The sequence below is a fragment of the Tursiops truncatus genome, chromosome 16 (genome assembly GCF_011762595.2).
Source record: "Tursiops truncatus isolate mTurTru1 chromosome 16, mTurTru1.mat.Y, whole genome shotgun sequence".
Taxonomy (NCBI): Eukaryota; Metazoa; Chordata; class Mammalia; order Artiodactyla; family Delphinidae; genus Tursiops; species Tursiops truncatus.
The window spans coordinates 49,017,758-49,035,552 of record NC_047049.1 but is presented as its reverse complement, the minus strand read 5'-3'; the positions used below and the strand labels follow the sequence as shown (position 1 = coordinate 49,035,552).

Sequence of the window (17,795 nt, the reverse complement as noted above, 5' to 3'; positions counted from 1 at the left end):
TATTGTTTCAGGCTTCATGGCTTTCGTGGCTTTTTCTGTAACAACGATGGCATCTTCATTGGTGTAATCCTTCCAGACTTTCACAATGTTCCCTCTACCAGGGTTCTCTTTTATACAGTTGACAATCCTTCCCATACAGTACTATGTATAATGACCCTAAAAGGTCCTTATGACCCCCTTATCTGAAGGCTGAATTAGAGACATTTGCTTGGGGGCAAGCAGGCCACACTTGACACCTTCGGTGTTGAATTCATGGAGCTCTGGGTGACCAGAGGCATTGTTCAGTACCAAAAGAACTATAAAAAGCAGTCCCTTACTGACAAGATACTTCCTGACTTCAGGGACAAAGTATTCATGGAACCAATCCAGAAAAGGGGTTCTTCTTGTCCAGGCCTTCTTGTTGTACAACCAAGGGTGGCAGCTGGTGTTTATCTTTTCCCTTCAAGGCTCGAGGGTTAGCAGCTTTATAGATAAAGATCGTCCTGATTATAAACCCCACAGCATTTGCGCAAAACAATGGGTTTAGTCTATCCCTTCCTGCCTTAAATCTTGGTACTTGCTTCTCTTCCTTACTGATAATAGCCTTTATGGCATTTTTTTTTTTTTTTTTCCAGAATAGGGCACATTTGTCTGCATTAAAAACCTGTTCAGGCAGATATCTTTTCTCCTCAGTAATTTCCTTAAAGGCATCTGGGAACTCGTCTCCTGCCTCCTGGTCAGCAGAAGCTACTTCTCCTGTAATCTTGACATTTTTTAAGTTAAACCTCTTTAGCAATTATCAAACCATCCTTTGCTGGCATTAAATTCCCTAGCTTTAGATCCCTTACCTTCCTCTTGCTTGAAGTTGTTATATAATGACTTTGATTTTTCTTGAATCATATTAGAGTCTATAGGTATGCATTTATTACAGAATTCCTGCACCCACATAAAAGCTGCATTTTCAGTATGACATAAAAAGGTATTTCACAAAAAATGCAAGGTGTAGCTGCAGCGACAGCTTCACGAATTTCCTTTTCTCTTTTTACGATGGTCCTTTTGCTGGATTCATTTATCTTGAAATGGTGGGCAACCTCAGCTGCAGACCTCAATCTATGGTGCACATTAAGCAATTCAACTTTTTCTTGTAATGTCATGACTTTGCTTCTTGGGAGCACTTCTAGCATCACTAGTGGCACTTCGTATGGGTCCCATGGTGTTATTCAAGGTTTATGCTATTGCACTAAACATGATGAAAAATACACAAGAACTGCAAGAGATCACTTTTTATTATGACACACAATTTACTGGAGAGACAAACTGCTCACTCAAAGACAATCAGCATCACACAGTGTTTTAAGCAGATACTCACAACGCTTAAGCTCACAGCAACAACAGGAGGTGGCTATGAGATTACTACAGTAGGACGGTATTACTACAGTTAATTTTATGCAGTTACGAGTTAATGCTGCCTCTTTACATATCTCTCAACTGCAAATGGCACCATGTATGGTCTGTAAGTGTTTGTGTGAACAAGTTTTGGTAAATTTTAACTTTTTATAATAGATTTGTGTATATTTTATGGTAGTAAGTGGTAAAACTAGACTAATATCTACATATATTTTATGCATTCAGGACATACCTAACTTTTTTTTTTTTTTTTTTTTTTTTGCGGTACGCGGGCCTCTCACTGCTGTGGCCTCTCATATCACGGAGCACAGGCCCCAGACGCGCAGGTCCAGCAGCCATGGCTCACAGACTCTTCATCACTCTCTCTTTGTTCTTAAGTGCCGCTCTGCGGCATGTGGGATCTTCCCAGACCGGGGCACGAACCCATGTCCCCTACATCGGCAGGCGGACTCCCAACCACTGCGCCACCAGGGAAGCCCCATACCTAACTTTTTTCTTAATTTTTTCAGTATTTTTAGGCTACCCAGTTCATCTGTGAGTTTTTTCAGTTTGTCGCAAATCTCCAAAACTTTTTCCAATATACTTATTGAAAAAAATCCAAATGGACCCACGCAGTGCAAATCCCTGTTGTTCAAGGGTCAACCATATACATATATGCACATATATATGTACATTTATATATTTCATTCTTTCAGTTTTCCATTTTTCTATTAAGTATATATATATATATATATATATATATATCTCGTGCTTACATTTACATTTCAGTTCACAGAACACCAGAAGCCACATCTAGAAGTAAAAGGGAAGATGATAGATCACTGGAGATGTGAGACTTTCAGATGGGTACAGTGAATAACAGGACATTGTGTTGCCCCTTCTGTCTCATGAAGTGCTGCTGTATGCAAGTTAAATAAAGGCAGAAGTTGAGAATGAATGTTGAGTAGCAGAAAAGTAGGCTGTGCTAGTCTAACATCTGTTTGCTTTCAGACCTATTTTCTGACCAGAGTCCAGAAAGGAAGAAATGTGAGGGCATGGAAGCAGGATTAGCAAGAAGCAGAACCATGGACAGAGGAGAAAAGTTTTCAAGAGTAGGAGGAGGACTGAAGAAAAATCCAGGGTTGTAATTTCGGTAACTCTGTCAGGGCTGTAGCAGACTGCCAACAACGAAAGGAGCAATGGTGAGTATTTCAGGCCAGCCAGAAGATTTAGCCCCCTCTCTAAAACTATGACAGACACTCTAAGCCGAACAGATTGGCAACACCAGAAAGAAGCATGGTGCATGACATGATAAAACAGAGAAGACTGAGCACAGTGCATTGTGGTCAGAGAGAGGGGTCATCACACTGGGGTGAAGAAAGCATGGACTTTGGAGTCAGGTAGGTCTACAGCTGAGTGTAGAAACAATCACTCTGTAGTGGCTTGCCTTATTTACCTGGATCTTGACTTACAATTACATGAGAATATTGTGAGTTCAAATGAGGGTGTGAATACAGTGCCACTGCTGGCTCATGACATTTAAACAAAGGTGGGAGTTGGCTTGATTAGTAATGGCAGTGAGAGGACTGCCTTGGCAAGACAAAGGCCCCTTCCTCTTGAAACCTAGGCACTTAAGAACAAAGAGAGAGTGATGAAGAGCTAGAGGTGAAATAGGGAGAAGCTGAAGAACGGATGTGGGCTGACAGAGGAGGATCAAAACAGCAGTAACTAATGGAGAGAATTTCAGAAGCAAAGTTAGTTTCATTTAAAGACAAACTATAGCCCCAGGGTATGCGCTGATGGAGTGCTACCAAATGATATCAAATTCACCGAAAATATCAAATTAAACACTTGGGAGGGAAAAAACAAAGGAAACTATCCTACTGTTTTGAAGGCAACTGGCTTTCTCATACTATTGAGTGAGCAGCTGCCTACCCAAGCATGTGAAATAGATGGGGGGAAAAAAGAAAGATCTGAAAAAGCAGCAGCGAGAATAACACTAAATAGTACTGGGCAGCCAGAAAGATGAAATACGCTTGATGAGCCTGCAACTCGGGAGGCGGTTGGCCTGGGACTTACCCACTCTATGATGGAAGCTACATCCATGGCCAGAAGGATTCCTGTGCACTGAAGTTGTGTTGTAGAGAATGTTATTAGTGCTAAGAAATAGGAAAATCCCCCAGAGCAACTACCCAGTCTTCACAAATGGTTCAACAAAAAGAATTTCAAACTCCCTTTCACACAGACATTGATCACACCCACTGTGCTCTTTGCAGTGATTCCACTACAAAGTCACAGCATTTGGCATACATAGAGTTCTACCAATGGCAAACAGAGCTTCCACTGTTTGCCCTGGCCTGTACCTCTGCAGGGAGGAGGGAAGACTTAGAGAAAGCCACTGGCCTCAAGAGCACACTGTCTAGAAGGAAAACATGATTACAAACACACACACACACACACACACACACACACACACACACACACACACATATATGAAAAAGTAGAAATTGATATGACCACTGAAGAAAAAGGGAGATTACCATCTCCTGGTACATTTCAGGTTGCCTGGAGTTACCCTTTGTAGACTCATCCTGAGAGGCTGTTTTCTTTGTTTGGTGTTTTGTCTTCTCTCTAAACTCACTCCTTGCAATCTAGTGGCTTCATGATTTTATCCATATGGCCCCTGCATCATTCAGTCCATAAGCAGATTTTATATTGGTGGCTTGGGGCTCCATCCTGGACTGATATTGCAAATCACAAGTCCAGCACTATGTAAGCAAGGGAGGGCAAATTCTAAGTGAACTTTAAAATCTTTCTTCAGCCAAGGCATGCACGGCTTATATAAACCACACCTCAGGACACGGCCCATAGTATCTTTTTCAGCCTTCTTTACCAAGTGCAAGAACGCTGTGCTTGCCTTTGTCTCATGCAATGTGCTGGCTCGGGACCCTCACCCCATGCAGAGTACATTTGGTTCCCATTACCCCCAGATGTCACACTCACTCCAGGCTGCTTCTGCTTGCTTCCAGACATATTGCTCAGCAGGCCTGTGACTACAGCTCTGCTCACCACAGAGGGCTTCAGTTATGCTCTGGGCCCCTGAGAGGTTCCTCTTGTTTGTGAGCACAGCTCATCCAACACTGATGTGCTTAAAGCAAAAGGGAGGTTCACAGCATGAACTCCCAATGCCATCCTGATCTGTCATCTATGTCATCTCATTTAATCTCCACGATATTCTGGGAAGGTCAGGAACACCATAAATCAGAGACTAGATTTCATACAAAAATTATTAGAATAAAAAAATCCACAGGCAGTCAGTTATGCCAAAAGAAGTAGGAGTTAATATCTATATTTTACCAGATGAATAAATTGGCTCAAAAAGTTATGAACAAGATCAAGACCAAGACTCTAGTAATAGAAAAGAAATGTGACTCCGTATCTTTTGGGATCCAAGGCCTATAGACAATGTTGCTTTAGTGGTTAAGGAGAGCTGGAGTTCCTTTCAGTCAAGTGCACAAGATTCTTTAAAAAAAAAAAAAAAAAAAAAAAAGTAAGGAATGAGACTTTTTAGACAGTGGGAACCTATATGGGCAAAGTTTTAGAAATCAGAAATACCAAATACATTTCCAGAAAGGCCAGTCCTCCAACGTAAAGCATTCTTCCCTCCAGTTATCAGTGAATTAATCCATCTACCCCCTCAATTCCAATAAATTTGCAACCTTTATTGAGTATTACTAGGTACCAATCACTAGGTACTGAGAATGCAAGGGATGAATAAAATCTTGCCCTAACAGAAAGGATCCCACAGACTAGTAAGAGAAAGAGATATCTTAATAAAAATATTCATTACTATCTATCCCTTAAATGTTTATGACGGCTAAATGACCAGGCTATATTAGAAGCACACAGAAGGATGTTATCAGTACTCCTTAGAAACAAAGAAAGGCTTCCTAGAGGAGTTGATATTTGAGTGGGTTCCTGAAAGATGTATAGAATTGCAAGAGGTGCAGAGGATGAGGGCTGTGGGCATTCTGGGTTGAGGGAATAGCAGGTGCAGAGGCCAAAGTGTAAAGCACACAATACTGCTTTCAGGACTTGCAAGTGGTTTGTTTGGTCAGATCCCCTCCCCACTCTCCTCCCCAGGCGCAAAGACTGAGCAGTGGTGGAGATGAATAGGAATGGGTTGAGCAGTTTGGAACTGTCTCCCTTTCTACTGACCCCAGCTGAAGCTGCAGTTCAGGGGCCTTTAGGAATCAACAGGTCAGAAGCAGGTGAAGCACCGGGGCTGAAGGTGCCATGTTGCTTCTCTCCAGTCTCAGGCTTGTCTCATCCAAGAGCATTCCCTGAGCTACGTGTGCCTGATATCTGACACTGAAACAGAAACACTCATTTCTCCCGCGGCCCATCCCTGTCTCTACAGAGCATCCCAGTTACTGCCTTGTTATCCTCTTCCCAGGTAAGGCAGCCCACGCAGACATGCCTTGTAAAGAATGATTTCACACTACCAAGCTGTCAAAACACAGTATTTTTATCCCAGAGACTTGCCATACAAACAGCATGCCAGCTGACCTGCTTTGCTCCAGGGCCAAAGGTGAGGGAAGAATGTGCAGGGGTTTGGGGGGGAGTGGGGACTGGCAGCTGACACATGCTGAAAGGAGGGTGGGCGATGAGAAGGATTTGGGAAGGGAGCTGGAGGTAAGATGGGGCTGGAATGGTGAGGGCAGTTTCTAAGCTGGCTGCATCTTCCTTCTGTTTCTCTGTTTGTTTTCAAATTCTTCCCATTATCTGACTTCACATCCAGCACATTCTCCAATGCCTATGATGACTATTTGTAAATACCTATTTTTTTTTTTTTTGGTCACTTTTCTTTCAATCCAAGTCAATGAACGTTTACCCAGCTCCATCCCCAATCCAGGAACTATGCTAAAACTTGAAGCTTAAAAGGAAATAAGGCATGAAGTCCATCCTCATGGAGCTCACAATCTAATGAGGAAGAACACTGCAGAAAGCACCATATTAATAAAGAATTAAGCCCCAGGGGCCGGGGGGGATGTAGAAAAATGAGCCTGGAGGACCAGGGCAAGACTTAGAGGAGATGCTTCCTAAACTGGATATTTAAAGATAAGCGGGAAGTATATTTAGTATTAATAGCATTGTCGATAATGATAAATGCTCTCAATAGACCTGCCATGAAATGTTTATGGGCAATAACACTGCATCAACGTAAATATAACAACCGCTATAATATGAGGGGAAATTAATGGAACTATCATCAAGTTGGGAAACTAATCCAATTCTCTAAATCTTTTACAGATCAAATAAACAAGAATAAATGGGTTTCAGGGAAACTGAATAATACAGTAAATAAAGTTTATTTGCCAGATGTATATATTTTGTACTCTACTATCTTTTTAAATAACCATAGGATATCGGGGTGGGGAAAAACCCATAATATTACAATCGAGACACACACTGACTCAATACAATCTAAAAGCTGAAACTATATTAAAATAAGACATAAATTAAAATTAATACCTTTACAGGCTTTTGTATATGTCAACAAAACAAACAACATTCTGATAAATTTAACTAAGGACTAAAAGAGAAAATTCATCAACATTGGGAATGAGAAAGAGGGCCCAACGACAGATGCAACTGACTAATATTTTAAGGAGTTTTGTATCTAGGTTCATGAAGGTATTTGTCTGTTGTTTTGTATTTCAATAGATGTGTCTGGTTTGGGAATCTGGACAATACTGGATTTATAAAATGAGGTAGGCAACATCTCCTCCCCCTCTATTTTCTATAAGGGTTGTATGAGACTGGACTGCTTTCTCCCTCGAATATTTGCTAGCATTCCTTGGTGAAACCACGTAAGGCTGGAATTTCTTTGTGTCTCCTGTAAGGAGCACAGGGTTGGATCTTGCTTTTTTTCAGTTGAAAAGCTCTGACTTTTAATTCGTGTTTAGTCCTTTTACATTCTTCTATGTGACTATTCCTGTGGTTGGTTGAAGTCTACAATCTTGCTATTTGTTTTCCATTTGGCAAGAGGAATAATCTAACTTTTTTCCACTTGTGTCTTCTGGTTTTGTTCTTTTGTGCTTTTCTTGCCTTTTTTTCTCGTTGCGGGGTGTTGGGGGGGAGTACTTGTATACAAGAATCTCTTTGGGGACTTCCCTGGCAGTCCAGTGGTTAAGACTCTGCACTTCCAATGCAGGGGCCATGGGTTCAATCCCTGGTTGGGGAACTAAGATCTCACATGCCGCGCAGCATGGCCAAATTAAAATAAATAAATAAAAATCTCTTTTATTTCCTCTATTAACTTCTTAGCAAGACATCTTTTGTTATTTTGTTAGTAGTTGCTCCAGGGCTAACTAGCTGTATTTTTCACTTTCAATCTAGTTAGGTTAATATTGTACCACATCACACCTGAGGGATCCACTACTGATGTTACAATGTTCCACTTCACTCTTCACACCTCCCACTTAGCATCTTTCAAACAGAGTAACTAAAGAACAGTATTATTTTATGTATACAATCCCCTTCTGTAGTGTCATGGTGTTTTTCTAAATACATGATAAATTCTACTTTATGATGTTACTTGTTTTATTTCAAAGTCAGTTAATAGGGCTTCTCTGGTGGCGCAGTGGTTGAGAGTCCAACTGCCGATGCAGGGGACATGGGTTCGTGCCCCGGTCCGGGAAGATCCCACATGCCGCGGAGCGGCTGGGCCCATGGGCCATGGCCGCTAAGCCTGCGCGTCCAGAGCCTGTGCTCCACAACGGGAGAGGCCACAACAGTGAGAGGCCCGCGTACCACAAAATAAATAAATAAATAAATAAAATAAATAAAATCAGTTAATATTTATAGAAATTATTAGAAGGAAAAAATGTCTTTTATGTTTAAGTGTTTATTTTCCACTTCCGTTGCCTTTCTTTACTTCCTAGATATCTGAGTTTCTCTCTGACATCATTTCCTTTTTGGCTTCAGGATATTATTTAGGATTTCTTCTATTGCAGGCATATTGGCAACAAATTCTCTCACCTTTTGTTCTACCATAAGATTTCTGTATTAAACTCTCTCTTTTGAAAGTTGTTTTTAGTTTATATAGCCTTCCTGTGGACTGACCCTGCCACCAAGACCCCAGCACTATAAAGAGGTCATTCCATTGCATTCTGGTCTTCTGTCTTCCTGATAAGAAGTCAGTGGTCAGTCTCATCTTTGTTCCCATGTACACAACACACCTTTTTTTTACTGGATGCTTTCAATCTTGTATCTTTACCTTGGTCTCCAGTAGTTTGCCTATGATGTGAAATATAATAACTGAAAAGTTATAAAATGTGATGAAAACCATTGACTTACAGGTACAAGAACCTCAATGAACTACAGGCAGGATAAATACAAGGAAAACCACTTCCATGCATATCATAATGTGTACATTACAACCCTAGTGCTTATTTATCTTACAACTAGAAGTTTGTAACTTTTTTCTTTTTTTTTTTTGTTTGCAGTACGCGGGCCTCTCACCGTTGTGGCCTCTCCCGTTGCAGAGCACAGGCTCCGGACGCGCAGACTTAGTGGCTATGGCTCACGGGTCTAGCCGCTCTGCAGCATGTGGGATCTTCCCGGACCGGGGCATGAACCCGTGTCCCCTGCATCGGCAGGCGGACTCTCAACCACTGCGCCACCAGGGAAGCCCAGAGGTTTGTAACTTTTGATTGCCTACATCCAAGTCTACCACCTCCAACCCCTGCCTCTGGTAACCACAAATCTGTTCTCTTTTTCTATGACTTTCTATGGGTTTGTTGTTGGTGTTTTTTGTTTGGTTGGTTGGTTTTTTAGATTCCACATATTAGTCAATTATATAGCAATTGTCTTTCTCTGCCTGACTTATTTCACTTAGCGTAATGCCCTCAGGGTCCATCTGTGTTATCACAAATGGAAGGATTTCTTTCTTTCATAGACAGATAGATAGATAGAACATTTTCTTTTTCCATTCATCCACTGATGGACATTTAGGTTGTTTCTATGTCTTAGCTATCATAGATAATTCTGCTACGAACATGGGGTTGCAGATATCTCTTTGACAGAGTGATTTGGTTTCTTTTGGATATATTCCCAGAACTGGAATTGCTGGATCATATGGTAGTTCTATTTTTTAATTTTTTGAGGAACCTCCATACTGTTTTTTGTTTCCATATTGGTTGTACCAATTTACATTCCCACCAAGAGTGCACAAGGGTTCCCTTTTCTCCATGTCCTCGCTAGAATTTACTATCTCTTATTTGTTTGACGATAGCCATTCTAGCAGGCATGAGGTGATATGTCAACATGGTTTTGATTTTCTTTGCTAATGGTATTGAGTATCAATCTGGATGTGAAACACAAAGCAGTTGGAGTCAAAAAAAGAGCTGTGAATGTTAGAAAGAAGGAAGCGTACTAACCAAAATGACTTCACAAGGGAATTAACTGGCCCCTTCTTTTCTTGGCAGGATAGTTTAGTAGTCAAGGTGGTGCACTCCAAAGTCAACACACCCTGATTAGAATCCTGGTTTGTCACTAACTTGCTCCGCCAGCTCAGTAATCCAACCCCTCTCAGTCTCAGTAGCAATGAGGTGTGTAATTCCCATAAAGCACTTTGCTCGGGGCCTAGCAACCAAGTAGGAGCTTAGTAAATGTGAGCTATTATCTTTTTTTTTTAATGCTTCTGCAATGAGATTTTATTTTGTGTATAACAAGAAAGTCTACAAAAAAACGAATATTGCAAAAAAGGAATGAAGCCTGAAGAATCTTAAAATTCAGAATTGGCTATAATCCTGTCTGCTGCAACCTCTTCCCTCTTGCTTGAACCCCTTTCCATCCAGGTTTCACCTTTCTGATGTCACTGAATTTGAAAGATAGCAGTAATTACAGAGGAAACACGGGAATTGCACAGAGAAGAAAATGCAGTCATCGGCAGAGTCCTGATCAGAAACTGGGTCCCTTCTATGCCATTCCCTCTGCCAACTGGCCTGTGAACTAGGGGAGGGTATTGTCCTTGCTCACCTCCTTGTCCTCAGTACCTAGCCTGTGGCTTGGGGATCAATAAATTTTGTTCAGGAAAGCAAGGAGGGGAGGATGCATGGGAAGAAGGGAAGGAGGAGGGGCAAGTAGAAAAAGTTTGCACAGACCCTTTCGATCATGTTACTAGTGTTATTATATTGAATTCCTTTCTCTTTCTTCTTTGGTAGCAGTTCTTAAAATAACCTACACCTATGATCCATGAAACTGGGAAAGAAATCACATCAGAGATAATCTGATTTTGCTCTGAGTTGGGAGCAACTGAGAGACTGTTCCAAGTTGGGGAAATTAAATGTGCTCTGTCAGATTTTACAGGTATAGCTTTCAGATAGGCTTGGCTTTAAAGCAAGGCTTGTGGAAGTTTCTGGAAAGTGTTTAGGCTGAGAGTTTCTCTCAGTCCTCCAACACGAGGAGAACCACACTTCAGTGGGTCTGTTTCTTTGTTCCCCCCTCCTTCACCATGCAGACCTCTTGTGGCTGATGAAGGGCCCTTCCATCAGAAGTCAGAGCGCCTGGCAATTACTCAAGGTGTTTGCGTTGTCTCATGATGACAGAATCATGCTGAACTGTTTAGATAAATTAGGTCATTGGGCAAAACTAAAGGTGTGTGTGTGTGTGTGTGTGTGTGTGTGTGTGTGTGTGTGTGTGTGTGTGTGTGTGTGTGTGTGTGTATGTGTCAGGGAGTGGGAAGAGCAACAAGAAGAAGAGCAACAGCAGAAGATGCTAAGCCTCTCCCTCCCTTTCTCGTCCATGTTCTACACACTGTTCTAGACCATTATAGTCAGGGCATGCCTAGTGTTACTCTCATGAACTGAAGCCTGCACTCAGCTGTGCTGGGAATGAAAACTCTTCCCTTGATGGTCTTACAACCCTTCGGATAAAACAGCTCCCAAGCTGCTGGAATACATCAAGTCCTGTTTAGACCCATTAGTGAGCCATAAAGAAGGCAAAGATCGACGGGCACTGAACTGGTTAAACGAGTGTTCACTGAACCTGGAAACAGTCTGGACAAGCAGAAAGTAGTGCAAAGGAGGGGGAGCCTAGAGGTTGAACCTGAACAATGTGTGCTTGTGGGTGGGAGGTTGCGGGGAGTGAAGAGCAGGTGGGCTGCAGCACAGCTCCAAGAAAGGGGGCAGCAAGAAAGAGGCAGGTAAAGAAAGGCTGGTAGAGAAGGGGAGGCAGAGGAGAGAAGGACCGATCTGGGTTCCCAACTCTTTAGATTTTAGAATCACTCTGCGTGTTGCAACATTTTATTCTTTAAACTTGTATGGCACAGTGACAAATGTTTCAGAAATGTACTTTCATTTAATTCTTTCCATAGCCCTGGATGGCAAGTATTATTACTCCCATTTTACAAATAAGGAAACAAAGAAATACGAAAGATGTTAAGAAACATATGTATGGTCTACCATAAAACTTGTGCTCACTTTCTTTCTTTCCCTCTTTCTTTCTTTCTCCTTCCTTCCTTCCTCCTTCCTTCCTTCCTTCCTTTTCTCTTACGTTCATTTCTTCCTCCTTCCTTCCTTCCTCCCTCCCTCCCTCTCTCTTTCTTTCTCTTTCTTTCTCTCTCGCTCTCCCCCCCCCCCCTCCTTTCTCTCTTTCTTTCATCGCAACCTCTGCCCTGGAAAATCCCTCCTGCTGGTAATCTGCTTCTCACTTGAGCAGCCTGACCCATTCTATGACGCATGAATATTGACCTGGGGGTCTGTGAGATCCCCTCTTACTCTCAAGTTCTAAACATCTCAGAAGGAACAAAGGAACAGTTAAAATATACCACAAAAAGATACAAATGGAAGTTCATTCTTGTGCCCCACAAAACTGATTTGTGGTTTTCTCTATGCTAGAGCATGATCATTTGAATGCTGAAATTGTCCCTTCCAGTCCCAGTTGGGTCAATAACTGTGTGAGTCTGCAGTTTCCTTAACATCTCCAAGCTTCATTTTCTACATCAGGCAAATGGGGATAATTGTACTGACTTTAAAAACTATATTAAGGATCAAGGGAAATGACCTTTCCGTTTCTTTGTATAAGGAAGGCAACAACCCCTTTCTCCCAATGGCTTATCTCCAGGAATCTGGGTGGGTCTGTTGCTAACAAAAAAGCAGCCCCATTCTGGTGGATTCTGCTGGCCCAATTCTCTATAAAGTAGAAAAGAATTCACAAATACCTGCTATCCCTCAGGTCTCCAAGAGAGATGAACAGTTTTTGCAGGCACAATTCCAGTGAGATTGGATGACTGAGAGCTTATTCAGAATTCAGAGTCACCTTTGAGTTACTGGGCAATGCCCATGCACTCTGGGGTTGGTCCCTACTAGGAGTGTCTCAGAATGGCAGACATCACAAAGAGTAAAGATGTTCAGAATGCCCAGGTATTTACATCTGAAGGAGGAAGCCAGGCCAACGATGTCACAGGCCCTCACATACCACTAGAAGCCTAGCAACGGCTGAATCACAAATGAATCAGGAATGATCATTTGGAGTCATTTGCAGGTGGCAACCTCCACCCACATTCTGCTCCAGGTTGGGGATACAGAGTTCTGTCCAACATCAATGGAGAATGTTATGGACTGAATGTTTGTGTCCCCCCAAACTCATATGTTGAAATTCTAACTCTCAATGAGTTGGTATTAGGAGGTGGAGCCTTTGGGAGGTGATTAAGTCATGAGGGTGGGACCCGCATAAATGGAATTAGTGCCCTTACAAAAGAGACCCCAAAGAGCTCTCTTGCCCCTTCTGCCGTATGAAGATACAGTAAGAAGATGGCTATTTATGAACCAGGAAGTGGGTTCTAACCAGATACTGTAAATATATTTGGTAGAACCTGCTGGTACCTTGCTCTTGGACTTCCCAGTCTCCAGAACTGTGAGAAATAAATTTCTGTTGTTTATGAGTTGTGCATCTGTGCTCATTTGTTATAACAGCCCAAATTAAGATAGAGAACATCATTGCCTTTGGAAGAGGCAAAAGAACAGCCATCTAAACTCCAGCCATCCTTTGTATACTCAGAACAGTGGAGCTGAAAAGAAATAGCTTTGTGTGTGAAGAGGAGTTAAAGAAGGAAAGACGTCATCCAGAAATCTTTTCCTCTTGGAGTGTTTCCATTGACAGGAGTGTAGGAAGAGTGAGGCTGTGAAGAAGCACGGAGGTGGGCTGGGGACCAGAGCAAGCAAGGAGACCCACACAGAACGTTCAGCTGTTAGACCCAGAAAACTGCATGTAAGACCAACGGAGGCAAGCCTTCACAAGAACTGCTGGAAAGCCTTATAAGAGCCCCTCTTTGCCTCCTAATAAGACTACTGTCCTCCCAACAGTGAAGGGGACTGGTAGGGCTCAGGCTGTGGTGAGGGTAGGTCATGGTAACAGCTGTGTGCAGGAATTGCACTAACCTGGTACACATATTATCTCATTCAGTTTCACACTAATAATGAGAAAAGGTGAAGAGGCTTCGAGGTCAGAGAATGACTTGAAATCTGTAAGCACTGAGTAAACATTATTTGAACAGATAAACAGAATTGTTCTTGGTTGGGGCTAAGGCTCAGACACTTGCCAGGTTACAGCTTAATTCTGTGCCCGAGTCCGAACTCACATGGAGGATGGGTCAGGCCTTAGTGAGCCTGGGGACAAGTCCAGTTTGTGACTAAGATTAATGCTTAGTCTAGAGGCCGGGCTCCATCTGAGGCCAGGTTCAGATCAAACTGCAGACTTACCAGATTTGTGCTTCAGGATCTTCTTTCCACCACTTGGATCCTATCCTGCAGGCTTGGGACTCATTCCTATCCCCAAACCTTTCCCTCACTCACCTGTGTCGACTGTCAATATCACTGTGCCCATGACCTTTCCCACATGTGTCCCTCCTCCTCGCAGACCATGGGTTGCCTGGGGTCCTCAGCATTATGCCTTGCCTCATGCCCAATATAAACAAGGCTCTGCTCCAAAATGGCAACGCCAGGATTATACAAGTTGCTACCAGGTGATACAGGATTCTGCCTCCTATACAGCGCATGCTATTCTCACATCTTCCGCAAGGAAATTTGTCCCAAGACATGTGACTTTGAACAACAAAACACAACCTTGGGGGTGGGGAAGAACCCACAACTAAGTCACAATTTAATTTCAGCTCAACTTAAGTACAATTAAATTGCCAGATAATTAAAATGGACCAAAAAGGCAAACTCTGTACCCAGTCCACCTTCTGCATATCTCATGACCTACCGGGATGGAGAGGGCAGCTGGAGGCACCAAGGGCTGGGCTTCCCACATCACTGGTTCCTTCCTCTGTTGGCTTCTTTCCATTTCCTTCCCTGAAGACACACAAACAGAAACCAAAGCTACCGTGACCCAAATGTGTAACATACGGTGCAATTCGTAAAAGTGCATTTAGAACCAAACTGGTCCTCCACTGCTACTTTTCTGATAATGAGAGGGAGGAAAGCCTGGGAAAACAATTGTGAAGCAAATAGCAGGGACACGGCTTAAACTTCCCAGAGGAGGAAGGCTCTGAAGATGGGCTCAGTGTCCTGATCCAGGGCCATGCTTTGAAGAAGACACCTGTAAAACCTTCTTTCCAGAAAACAGCATTTCTGGAAGGCGGTTTGGCAATATGTAACCAAAGTCTTAAAAATGTCTAAAACCATTGCTCTAGTAATTTCACTCCTAGGAATTTATTATAAGGAAATCACAGAAAATGTAAACCAAGACTTATTCCAACATTGATCCTAAGAGTGAAAACTTGAAAATAACTTAGAACAGAAATCTGAGAATAGTTCAGGAAATTATGATGGGAACAAACAATGGAAAATCATGCAACCATCAAGAACAATGTTTACAAAGAAGCCCTAGTAACATAGGGAGATGCTTCTAATAAAATTTTCAACCAATTGCAACACATAAATCTGAAAATGCAGTGTGAGCTCAACTGTTTTATCTGCCAGCTGATATCTTCATCTACCTTAAAAACTCATTGTAAATACATAAAAATAGTAAATAGTGGTTATTGCTAAATTTTTTTTTTTTTCGGTATGCGGGCCTCTCACTGTTGTGGCCTCTCCCGTTGCAGAGCACAGGCTCCGGATGCGCAGGCTCAGCAGCCATGGCTCACGGGCCCAGGCGCTCCGCGGCATGTGGGATCCTCCCAGACCCGGGCACGAACCCGTGTCCCCTGCATCGGCAGGCGGACTCTCAACCACTGCGCCACCAGGGAAGCCCTATTGCTAGATTTTGAGCTCTGAGTGAGTTAAATAGTTCTTTCCTTATTTTAAGTATCTTGCAAATGATTTGTAAAAGATATACAATGCTTTGATAATCTGAGGGGAAAAAAATGCGTCTACTCCCCTGACTCATCCCGCCCTTCTTCCATACCAAGTAAGGCTGCTTTTGAGACAAAAGGCCCTGGCTTTTTTCTCTATTACCAATGCTTTCCCCAGCTCCCAGGAAGAGGATCTAATGTCCCAGAATGCAGATTCTCTTAGGTTCTCCAGTAACTGCTCTTTTCCTTTCACAGGGCCAGCTCAGCTGCTTATGCAAAGCCATTGTTTGCAAGGTTGTCAGAGGGAGGATCCGGTGGCAAAAATCCTCTTTTGGAAGTAGTTGTTATCTCAAAAAGGGAAATGGAGCCTGGGGCCATATGTCCAATCTCCTAATACCTTTTGCTGGATCAGCACTGTCAGCGTTTGTCCAGGAGCTCGTCCGAAATGCAAATTTCCAGGCCTCACCCCAGACCTACTGAATAGGAATCTGCATTTTAACAAGATCGCCAGGTGGTTCTGTGCACAATAAATTTTGAGAAGTGCTGTCTATAACGTATGTTCATAGCAACCTGGTGTAACCAAATAAGCACAAGATCATGAGCTGGGATACCTGATCTTTGGTACCTGCCGCAGGGTAGGAAAAAAAACGTTTCCCTCTATCCATCTTAGGTTCACTGGCTGGCACCCTGTAAGTTAGACTGCCAAAAGACCGAATAACAAGAGAAAAACAGAAGTTTATCAACATGGGCATCGCCCATATACATGAGAATACCTAGAGGTGAGTAACTCAAAGGGTTGGTTAGAACTTGAGCACCTTAACAAAAGAACAATAAATTTTTAGAGAAGTGACATGACCAAAAAAAAAAGGACTTTGAGCTTCTAGGCTTGGCAAATTATGGAAAAGCAAACATGTGGGGAAACTAATGGTAGTTAAGGGCTAGTTTTAGCAAGGTTTATGATCTAGATTCCTCTGGTGCTGTCTCTGGGCTGATAACGGTCTAGAGTTATCCCTCTTGATTAACTTCTGTCCTTTCTAGTGGAGTGGGAACACCTTTACAAATGTATGACCTGCTTTTAGGCAAATAGGGGAAATGCAGAGAGATTTTCTTATGTCTGCTTCTCCTCAATTGCCTTCAGTTCAGAATGCCAAAGTGACTTATTTTGGGGTGGTATATTTTGCCACCCTTCACAGTTTTGTAACCAGAAAGTAGCATGGCCTTAAAAGCTTGATGCTTCTGACTAAAGGATATTTAAATTTCAGTTTCTATCTCTGAAAAATGGGAATAATAAAATCTCTCCATGATAGGGTTTGAGAGTATTGAATTGGGCAGCACAAAACTTCTAGGATACTGCCTAGAACAATTAAGTATTAAATAATTTTTATCATCATTATTATGATCATACATGACAGTTATAAGGATTAAATGAGATAATGAATACTCAAGGCTGCTACAGATGTAAGAGATTCTTAGGCAGACGTGAAGAGAAATTATTTTTACAGATGTTAGGAAGCATTCTTATCCAGAGAGCCAACTGTGAAATGATTACTGGGAAAAAAGGCAGTTATAGGGTTACTGGAGAGTTTGGATTACTGGGGCCTGAGCTCACAGAGAGAACAAGGAGGGTAGGAGCCAGCAGAGTGGAATCAAGGTTCCATAGACTCACAGCTTCCCTCACTGTTCCCAGTTCCTTCCCACTCAGGGAGGAGAAGAAAAGATTCCCTTATTAGGAGAGTGAAGGGAGTTTCAGTGAATCCACCCTCTTACATCCCTGGCACCATTACCCAATAATCCACTCATCCCTGAGGCTGCTGGTGAGTAATCTTTGCAAATTATTTTTCCATTTTCAAATGTTAGGAGGCTCTGCCTTGATGCCCTTGAATGAGGCAGAAGAAAATGTCTAGGCATTACACAGACCTCATCAGCTCTCAAGCAAAGTGGCCAACTGCCTTAGACAGGGAAATTGACCCAGGAAAAGCTTTCAGAAATGGTTCAAATCAATTCAGCCTTGAAGAAAAGCATCAGGAAGATGTCCTTAGAAGGGGGATTTGAGCTTAAAAGTAAGAACAGAACTGGCCCAAGTTGGGAAAAGTGGACAAAGATAAGCTAGGGGGTGGATATGAAG

General features: G+C 42.4%; 1 long non-coding RNA gene across 2 annotated transcripts in view; it reads right to left on the bottom strand.

Annotated features, from left to right (window-relative positions):
* The window catches only part of LOC141276749 (uncharacterized), a 174,088-nt gene that overhangs the window by 107,056 nt on the left and 49,237 nt on the right, over positions 1-17,795 (bottom strand). For both annotated transcript variants that reach the window (XR_012326738.1, XR_012326739.1), the window contains exon 3: positions 14,638-14,726. This is a non-coding gene — a long non-coding RNA (uncharacterized lncRNA). The remainder of the gene's footprint in view (positions 1-14,637; positions 14,727-17,795) is intronic.